The sequence below is a fragment of the Macrosteles quadrilineatus genome, unplaced genomic scaffold (genome assembly GCF_028750875.1).
Source record: "Macrosteles quadrilineatus isolate MER2022 unplaced genomic scaffold, UCM_ALF_1.0 Scaffold_1__1_contigs__length_201487025, whole genome shotgun sequence".
Taxonomy (NCBI): Eukaryota; Metazoa; Arthropoda; class Insecta; order Hemiptera; family Cicadellidae; genus Macrosteles; species Macrosteles quadrilineatus.
Genome location: NW_026542594.1, coordinates 74,196,756 through 74,208,093, shown reverse-complemented (window position 1 = coordinate 74,208,093; position 11,338 = coordinate 74,196,756). Strand labels below are relative to the sequence as shown.

The 11,338-nt window shown below is 34.9% G+C and overlaps 1 protein-coding gene across 8 annotated transcripts in view; it reads left to right on the top strand.

Moving 5' to 3' along the window:
* The first annotated feature begins 5,197 nt into the window (after positions 1–5,197).
* The window catches only part of LOC128983602 (uncharacterized), a 96,564-nt gene continuing 90,423 nt past the window's right edge, over positions 5,198–11,338 (top strand). For all 8 annotated transcript variants that reach the window (XR_008489876.1, XM_054402955.1, XM_054402954.1 and 5 more), the window contains exon 1: positions 5,198–5,432. The gene's annotated coding sequence lies outside the window, so the exon portion shown is untranslated. The remainder of the gene's footprint in view (positions 5,433–11,338) is intronic.

Here is an 11,338-nt window from a genome sequence, read left to right as displayed (position 1 = left end):
AAAAGTGAGGTTATGTTACATATACAAGAGATCAAACCTCCAAGACTCATATACAAACAGTTAACTATACCAACAAAAAAAACACCCCTACCGGAAATGATTGGTGATTGGTAAGGATTAAACCTCTAAAACACCCACTACAATACAACACTATACAAAAAACAACCTAAGTAACTCGTTTAGCATAGATTAGATGTAAGTTTGACATATGATATTTAATAGCCTTTACAAAGACCATTTTTATACTCAGTGGTAAACTTAAGCCTTCTTTCAGCTGTTTTTAACATCAGATACATAAATTATCATTTGTTTTATCACACTATAGCATATATAGAATAACCTCCAATGATATATTAGTTAGCATTAAACCTCTAGTATAGGCTAGAATCGAACCCACAGACCTCCAACCAATACTTACACACCCTGTATATGTAGGTTACAGAGATACACATATACAAATTATAATATCAACATAACCTCCAATACTACTACACATTTAACATTCTTTTATGATCAACGGTAAAATTCCACTTAAGCCCTCTTTCAGCTGATTTATATTTATTATACACTATAAAATAACCTCCAACATTTACCAATTATGATCAACAGTAAGGTTTAAGCATTATACACTATATAAAACGTTTTTTTTACAAATCCTACTAGGATAGGATTGAACCCGTGAACCTCTAAACTAGATCACGTGATCAGCTGAAATAAACAGTTGTGATTGGTTAGGATTGAACCCATAAACCTCTAGCATAGGTTAGGATTGAACCAGTAAACCTCAGTTACCATTAGTGGTTGGTTAGATTCGAACCCGTGAACCTCTAACATAGGTTAGATTCGAACCCGTGAACCTCCAATGATAGGTTAGCATTAAACCCATAGACCTCTAGCATAGGTTAGGATTGAACCAGTAAACCTCAGTTACCATTAGTGGTTGGTTAGATTCGAACCCGTGAACCTCTAACATAGGTTAGATTCAAACCCGTGAACCTCCAATGATAGGTTAGCATTAAACCCATAGACCTCAGTTTAGATTCGAAACCTCTAACATAGGTTAGATTCAAACCCGTGAACCTCCATGTTAAAATCAAATCTCCAATACACACCCTGTATATGCAAGGTATAGGTACAAGGGTATAGGTACCCTGTATAAGGTGTCATTTACCACTATAAACTCTATACCCAAAACTACTGTTGTGGCTCATATGGTAACGACTCCAACTACCAACAAAAAGACCGGGGTTCGAAACCCGGTCAGGCCAACACTTTTTATCCATTATTTAATTTAATAATTTATTTAATATAAACACCTACTGACGTCACGTGGTCAACTAATGTCACGTGGTCAACTAATCAGCTGTAGTTAAACCAGCTGAGAGTACCCTATCTACACCTAGATCATCTCAAGGTCAATTTCTGCCAAGTCGCTGGGCTGACTGCTCATGCTGGTTCGCGAACACACAGAAATCTTTAAATTTTGATCCATTAATTCACGAAAATAATTCCAATCTGTATTTTTGTTGCACAAATGTGGTGGAATATGTTTAAATATAACATTTGAAGCGATCGTTAAAATTACAGGTGAGTGGTCTGAGGAAAGGTCCAGAGATTGCTCGATTGTCACAAAATCTCGGGATACACCTTTTGTAACAAAAAATGCGACGACCAATATTTACGACGTGGCCTTTGAGGCATGCTCAAAACAAATATAGCAAAACTGTTACTTCCATTGATAAACTGTTACATTACGACTTTAACCTAGGATGAAAGTAAACATTGAAATGTAAACAAAACAGTTACAAACAATTAACATATGTTTATCTTATTTAAATGAAACGAGATAAACCCATATGTCATAAACCCAATATAATTTTTCTTTCAACTTACATTAAAATAACAAGCGAAATTGCGTGACCCGTAAAATAAAATCCAGAAGGAAATTTGCAATAGTATATTACGTTACTAGTCCTGAAAATAAGTGTTTACCGGACGAGTGTGGTCGTTCCCGTGCGAGACGAAGTCGAGTACGGGATTACCATACGAGTCCGGTAAACACATTTTGGACGAGTTACGTACGATAGTTTACGCCATACTACTAAATCTCTACAAATCCTTATATATTACCACCAACTAAAGGACTAAAAATCACTAGTCATAACCTCTAAGCGAGGTTATGTTTTTGTCTACAACCAAACCACTCATTGCCACCCAAATACAGTATAATCAGCTGATTGGTGTCCGGTAAAACTCATTGCATAACAGTAGTACGCAATGAAACCCCATTTGATTAAGCTGGCGGCAAACAGCTGTTTTCTGGACTAAATACTTGCGTGGGAAGTTCGTTAAAACAGTGTAGTATGGCGTAAATATTTTTTTACCAAAACATTGTGCTCAGTATTCTTTAGCTGTTGGCCAAATTTCATATCAATTGGTCAAGCCATTACATTCTGATGCCCTTAAAAAGAAGTTACAAAGTGAGGGAAAGTGAGCTTCGCTCAATAATACGATTAGATACAAATTTGACATAGGATTATAACCTAAAAAAAGTCAAATCCAAAGTCCTTTATTTTTGTTAACCTGATTTTTGTTTTGATAAAAAATTTGTTTTTTCGCAAGATAATGACCATTGGTACCATTTTCCTCCGTTTAATAATTGATCAACGCTGTTTGGCGAAATAATATTACATTTGGATGGTAAAAATGTAACTGGCCTAAGCGTTTATTTCAAGTTACGGCCTGATTCATACCATAGATAAAACATTCTCATACGTTGAAGTACAGTCATAGATTAAACATGTACAGTGCTGCTAATTATACTAATATTACAAATGAAAGTTTGTGTTTTTGTTTGGGGTTCAATCGCTCAATAACAACTCATTGGGCACATCGGGATTATGCTGAAATTTGGCATGATGATAACACTTTCCTGATAAAAAAAATATTATACAGTATTATAGTACAGTATATTATAGTACAGTATAATTATACAGTATTATGGGTATTATACCAGGTATACACCTACAAAAAATCCTAAGAAACTAATAACTTATTTTTCAAAATTATTAAAGTTTCACGTTTTTGTCTTTAATAAAAATATGCTAAAACATAACAAATATTGTTATTTTAATTCTAAAATGACCCTTAATCGTTAATTTGTAGTCAGTTTATCTTAAATTTTTTTTAAACAATAACCGTTGATTAAAAGAAAAAGTTGTCTTGTTGTGTGCGTGGATGCGTGTACTTTATTTTTATGGCAGATCTTTAAAGGAAAAAGAAAATTAATGAATTAACAATACTAATGCATAGTTAACTTAACAGTAAACTAGATAACACATGTCCAGGTAAACTGCAAAAAGTGATGCATTTTATAATACACAGACAAAAGCGGCTTTTAAGCGGCTTTTGCCAACAAAGATGGCGGGTTGTCATGTACACCCTATGTTAACTCTCGTCAACCCGCCACCTCGCATGTAAGCGACAACGTGCCACCACGTCAACCCACCATCACTATTTTTATGAGGTGGCGGGTTGTCGTGTACGCTCAATGTTCGGTGTCGTCAACCCGCCACCTCACACGTAGACGTCAACCAGCCACCACACTAAAGAGGTGGCTGGTTGACGTGTATGAACACGTCTAAGCACCACCAGGACAACGTGCCCTCACGACAAACCACCACCACACATTTTTCCGAGGTGGCGGGTTGCCGTACACGCTAGAGTCAAAATGCCACTCCGACAACGAGCCACCACGTCAACCCACCACCTCAAACTTCTTCTTCTTTATGATGGCGGGTTGACGTGGTGGCGCCTTGGCGCGTTCCCATCTGAAGGACCTGGGTTCGAATCCCACCCGTAGCACTATTTTTTTATTGGTTTTTTTCATTATCAACAAGCTTGGTTGGTTTGGTTAAACATTAAAACATTATGAAATTGAATTTGACCCTTTTATAGTTTTATTTTATGAACAGAAATATTTTTTTCTGTTAAACCTTTATTTGATTTTTCATTGTTAGCAAGTCTGGTTAGTTTGGTTAGGTTATGATAGTTTAATTTTGTAATAAAAAAATTATGAAATAGGATTTGAGGCATTTATAGTTTTTATTTTATGAACAGAACTATTTTTTCGATTAATAAACCTTCATTAGATTTTTTCATTGGCAGCACGTTTTGCCAACGAATGAGTCACCCGAAGGTTGGTTTGGTTAGGCTATGACGGTTTGATTTCATAATAAAAAAATATAAAATTGAATTTGAGGCATTTATAATTTTATTCTATGAACAAAAATAATTGTTCAATTACTAAACCTTCGTTATAGTCAATCAGAAGCCTCTTAATGACACTGTTGGCAAAATTAATCCTGAAAAACAAATTGTGCACACTGCCAGCCAACCAATTATAGCGCAATAGCCTAACCACTCAGTAACAGTCACTTAAATAGTCACTGTTAAACAAGAACATTGATTAAACAAACACATTGCATAACATAAAGTATAATATATTATTTTACAGCATTTATTTCTGGTTCAATGAGGACATTATTCACAGAAGTGTTAACAAAATAAGAACAAGAAATTTACAATAATAACTTCGTGGGTTCGCCCAGACCCGATACCCAGACACCCTGTAACATAATTAATTTAGATTTTAAACATATTCAATTTTCTTTAGGCTTCATTATGTACGCGTCTAATTAATTGGCACCACGTCAGATTGGCACCCTTCCTTGAGGTGACGATCAGACGTGTATGGTAGCCGACAGATTGAAACCCGGAGAAAGGGGTGGTGCCAATCTGTCGTGGTGACAACCTGACAGCGGCCACAGAGGGTGACAATCCGTCGTAATAGCCCCGACAAGTTTGAACCCCGAGAAAGGGGTGGTGCCAATCTGTCGTGGTGACAACCTGACAGCGGCCACAGAGGGTGACAATCCGTCGTAATAGCCCCGACAAGTTTGTACCCCGAGAAAGGGGTGGTGGCAATCTGTCGTGGTGACAACCTGATTGCGGCCGCAGAGGGTGACAATCAGTCGTAACAGTACCCGACAGAATGGCACCCCTGGCCTCAATAGGCCATTCTTATAGTTTTACATGACCGAAGCAACCGAAGCAAACTAGAGAAAAAAAGAAGAAAAAAAACCAAAACCAGACCAAGAAAAAAAATAAAGAACTAAAAAAATGCAATGATGAATTACCCAATAACCCAATTACCTATAACCTAACCTACCCATTCCAACAAAATAAACAATAAACTACTAATAAAAATAAAATCATTTAAGACAAAACTGCTGACAGCTAGTTGAGTGGTAAAGAAATTAGTATCGTGAACTCGAAATTCTTACCTGTGGTTGCCTAATAAGTTATTACACTTACCTCAATATTAATTGTTTTGTCAATGTGACTAACCTCCAACATGTTCAAGTAACTAGGTGAGTGTTATGTTTTTATTTCCTAAAACCATTCTTATCCTTATTTACCGGTACCTTATACTTTGGTCATTTTATCACTATTAATACATAGGGCCAACATAGCACACGAATACACAATTTGCACAATTGGGTTGGCCCGACTAGGGATCGGGTCCAGCCGCACAGATGGATCTAGGCCCAGGCCTAGAGAATGATCCGAATGACATAGAAACCCAAAAAGCAGTGGCTAATATTAAACTTATAGGCGTAAAGATGGAAAACTTCAACACCACCGGTACTCATATTAGGCTACATCTGAGTAATGTTGAAATTGAAGACTTACAACTAGGAATAGGCCTAAATGAAATAGATAAGCTAGGTCTAGATCGAAGTCGACCAAAAAAAATTGAGTGTTGATAAGCCTACGTCCGATCAGGGTAGGGCCTATTTGATAATGTAGGGGCTTCTACAAAGTTTTGAAAAAAAATGGGTTTTCTCATTATAACTTATTTGGCCTATTTTTTTAACACTTCACATTTGGAACTTTTGGGACAAACGCCTATTTCACCCTAAAAATTGCCTAAAAGTGCAAACAAAAATCTGTGTTTTTTCATATTTTTAATGTGTTTTCGGCTGCACTTTACTTTAGGTCCTTACACTCATTCGATTGAAAATATCGATCGATATATCGATTAATCAATTGTTTCATTTGATATAGGCCTATCGTTTGGTTAGTTAGGTAAAGTTAACCTAACCTAACTAACCAAACGATACATCGAATGAAACAATCGAATAATCAATATTTTCATTCGAATGAGTGTAGGACCTAAAGTAAAGTGCAGCCGTGTTTTCTACTAAGTTAGGTATTAAGTTACTTTAGGACATTTTAACCCTAGCAGTGTTGGCCAATGTTAAGTGTGGAAAGGCTAGCCAATTTTGGTGATTTTGCAGACCTTTTTGTGAAAATTCGGCAAATATTTGATATATCTACAATGCGATATCAATAATAATAGTAATTTTTAGATGTCTACTTACAGCATATTTCACGCTGAATCCAAAAATGCAATCAGTTTTTGTCGGAGAGATTCATAAGTGGTCGTAAAACTAAGGTTATTCTGAGTCTAAGGTTCATTGAGCTATACTGATAGTAATATGGCGTGGTCTGGGCGGGTCTGTACAGTGGACTGTGGACTGAGTGAGGAGGAGAGCAAACAGCTGTTTATACTCGGCTTAATGCGGAATATAATCAATTCGTTTTGAAACCAAATAATCAGTTCTTATTTAGGCATGTGAGGAAGGTAGGTCGGGTTTTATGCGGATTCGTGACTGTATTAAGTGTTTTGAAGTGAGGTTAGGCCTAGATTAGGAAGATAAAGGTTAGGTTATAATGAACCGACTCATTAATTTATGCTTCTTCCAGACTGTTTTTGCACAATTAAATAGTAGGTGAAACACAATGAAATAACGATATCAAAAATGCGTAATGGCACCAAAGTACGAGTTATTGAATATTGTAACTCTGATTTTGCTCTCATAGCTTCGTGTGTGGTTTTGTCTGTTTAGTATCGAATGTAAACAACTGACAGCTGCTTCCACTCCACAAACCTTCCACCTGTTCAGTGTTAGTCGCCACTAGAACTTGGACTCGTCCAAACCACAAATAGGTGAATAACCCAACAAAACTGAAGCTTAATATTAATTATTTAACTGTAGGCCTACCGCAACTTAGGAATCTCTCCAACAAAAACTGATTGCATTTTTGGATTCAGCGTGAAAAATACTGTAAGTAGACATCTAAAAATTACGTACGACATCGCATTGTAGATACATATGTAAAATAATTACAGAATATTCATAAATATTCAACTAAAAGTAAACTTCGCCAACCTTATATTCCTTTTGTTCGGAAAGAACACGAGATTCTAGAAATAGTAGGCCAATTATAATAATGATTTAGAAAGTTTTTTTTTTCGGTAAAATGAAAAGAATACAAAAAATTTAGAATTTTCTTGTTGAAATTTCAAAAGCAGTCTGGGTTAAATTTTTTTAACAGATTTTTTATGGGAAATTCATTATATAGGCTACATTTAGTTATACAGTAATCTAATTCCCTAGGTAACATGTTAGGAAAATATTTTTTTTTTGTAAGTTTTTTGGGCGTAGTAAGTTATAATAACAAACGGAGAACCAGAAAAATGAAAAACCTTACAGTGTTAGGCCTAGTTTGTGTTGTAAAAAAGTTATATAATATATTTACGATAGGCCTATACTAATATAATGATTTACATATTTGTAAAGCTAATGAAGTAAGGAATCAGGAATCCAAAAAGTCACAAAGTTTATGGTAAAAATAATTTTTTATTTAGGCCTACCGGTACCTTTAAATAAAATAATTTTTTATAAATTATCTTAGCAATTTCGTGAGAAAAAAATCTCAGTAGGCCTAGGCCTATTTAGTAGCCCATAAAACTTTTGTACCAAATGTTTAATACTTCAAACTAACATAATCATCTTGTAGTGTATTCAATTACCTGCCGGTACATACAAATTTATAACACGTTGGGTAGCAATTTTTGTTTTTACGTGTTAGGGGCATAAAATCAAATCAAATCAAATCAAATCATGTTTATTAGCACATAAACGTACAGAGGTTTTAGATAAATGCACAGGTGCTTCGTCATTCTTCTTATAGTCTAATATTCTAATATTATATAATGTCCTTTTTTACAATGTATTTATTAATAATAAATAAAATAGTTTTTAATATTTGAGGAACTCTTTAAATAGACTAGTCAAAAGGTTTAATAAAACAGATAACGTCAAGCTTAAAACTAAATAACAAGATTTATAGAATTTAATTATAAATAAAACATAAAAAATGTACAAAACATGTAATTTTAGTCAATAACGAGGTCTTCATTAAAATTTCACAACAAAAACGATATATATAAAATATGTAACATTTAAAAATCAACAAGATTAACATGGAGAAGGAACTTTTTACCCTATAAAATATTATGGAAGTAACAGGACCTGCTTATAACATTTGAGAGTCATTTAGAAAATCGTCAACTTTATAATAGGCCTTTCTGATCAAAATACTCTTAATGTTATCTGCAAATTGTGCTGGACTCATTGCTGTATTTTTTAAGTCATTTGGAAGTTTATTGAACAATTTAATTCCCATGTAATGAATACTTCTTTCTAAAGATGTTGTAGAATGATGAGTGTATATAAGCAAATTCTGGTTTCTAGTATTGTAATTGTGGCTATTTTTTTCTATAGAGTACCAATTTAAATTATTTTTTACATGACACAGAACCTCAAAAATGTAGATACATGGTACTGTAAGTATTTTTAAACTTTTAAATACTTCTTTACATGAGCTTCCAGGCTGTTTGAGGGTCATGGCTCTTAGGCATTTCTTTTGTACTTTCAATACATTTTTTTTTAAATTTGTTGCGCCCCATAATGTTATCATAATGTTAGTCATAATAATATAATAAACGGAAAACCGCAAAATACAACCGCAAGAAAAATACAACCGTTTATAAACACAATTTCACACTATTAAGTAAATATTCATGCATAATAAAATGCATGAAGATTACCGTTACATAGGCCTACACACACATTTCTCTAACAATACGAAATAATAACGAATTTAGTAATAAATCGTGGATAACGCGAGAGTGAAAAGTCACCGGCAACAACACGCAATGGTGAATACAAGGCACTTTGTGTATGAGACCTTGACAGTAGTGACGCACTTTCGTTGTCTTCCTGAGAGAACGGAAATAATCCTGAGCGCAGGACTGCCACTACCACAAGCTACATTTCTTCCTCTTCAAAATGACATATTATATGACTAGTAATAATAACTTACACTGTATGTAATTCGTTTGCCGTACTAGCGTATTATGATGGTTGGCCATTTGTTATAAATTTCGAAAACAGCTGTTTTCATAAAATCGTACCCATTGTGCAATCAATATTTCGTTCTAAATATCAATACTACAATGAAGATAAAATCAATGGCTATCCAGTGGTACCACCCGCAACATCCCAAGACGAAAATTATCCGAGCAGGGTAATGCCAAACAAGTCGTGTTTTGACAGTTTCCAAGTGTCAGCTGCAAAAGTTGTGCTACGCCAAAAATTTATATGATTTCTAATCGTCGTGGCCTTAGAAACCTAGCAGGCTTCACCTTAAACAGAGACAAATGTTTGTTCTCTCAAACCTCCTTAACCTACTTAGGTCACCATCTATCCGAATCAGGAATCAAAGTCGATGAGACCAAAGTCGAAGCTATAAGAAAAATGGCACCTCCAACAGATATTTTGGGTGTACAAAGGTTACTTGGCATGGTTAACTTTATTGGTAAATACATACCTAACAAAAGTAGATTACTAATACCCCCGCCGCAGCAAACCTGCCGACTAAGCGAATTTCCATTTGTCTGAATTGATTTTCAGTTAAATATATTTTAATAACATTAGGTTTAACGAGTACCTAGGTTTGCTGCTACAAGGAAACTAATAAAGTGTGTTTTTGAGTAAAATATTGATAGCTTAGTACAAAATAAATAAATTTGCCAAGTTTGATCAAAATATATCCATAAACAAGCAAACTACAACATTTGACAATATTCTCCATAAGAATAACATGGGAATTTTAAATTTACAATTTTTTTAATTTTCTCCGTTACTAATAATCGAACAAAAATACTTTTATATACTAAATTATTTGTTTTTTTAAGCTCTTTAAAAAGGTCTAAAGAGAAATCGGGAAATTTTGTGTTTTGAGGGTCAAAAGTGAGAAAAACCAATTTTTACCCCATAAAACCCCCCATAAAGCCCCGTTCCCATGGTCCGATCGTGCTGGTTCGCGAACTCATTCAAGTTTATCCCGCTTTACACCTTTAAACCAAATTTCATCAAAATCGGACAAAAATTACTCAAGTTATCGCGTTCACGGACGTATATATATATAAGTCTATATATATATATATATATACATATATAAAAATTTGAACGAATGGTGTTTTTGGCCTCTGGGGACATCAAAATGAAAAAGTAAATCGCTCCCGGGTCTAGGTCTTACCGTGCCACCTACGGTAATAGCTACTTCCCTATAGGGAAATTCGCTAAAACCCATTAACGACCTTCTAAGTAGAAAAAACGAATGGTGTTGGGGGTTTGAACAACAGAAAGCATTCAATGAACTGAAAGAATTATTGGCATCTCCACCTCAACTAGCATTCTATGACAAGGATAAACCAACTATGATTTCTACTGACTCTTCTACACAAGGCTTAGGTGGAGTACTTTCACAACAACAAACGGATGGAAATTGGAAACCGATTTCTTTATATTTCACGTACTCTGAGCGAAACTGAACGAAACTACTCTAACATTGAACAAGAAGCTCTATCTTTAACATGGAGCTGTGACAAGTTTAAAGACTATATTGTGGGCAAGCACATCATGTTGGAAACAGATCACAAACCTTTGGTAAGTATTTTGACTACTAAAGAGATCAATTGACACCCCGTCTTCAAAGGCTCAGACTTCGAATGATGAGATACTCCTACTATGTTACATATACTCCTGGCAAACATTTAGCAACTGCTGATTGTCTCTCAAGAAGCCCTGTAGCAACTAATGAGAGTTAAGATTTAGATGAGGAAGTTGAACTAGCCATCCAAACAGTAACAAGAAACATTGCCTATGTAACTGACATGGTTCTTGATAGAATTTCCTCGGCACAGCGGGCTAGTTCAGAACTCAGGTTAATTAAATCTTACTGCTCAACTGAATGGCCTGATAAAACTAAGATTCCCGATAATCTTAAGCCGTACTTCACAGTTTGGGATGAAATATCTTTTTGTGACGGACTGTTGCTTAGAGGAGAACGTCTCATAATC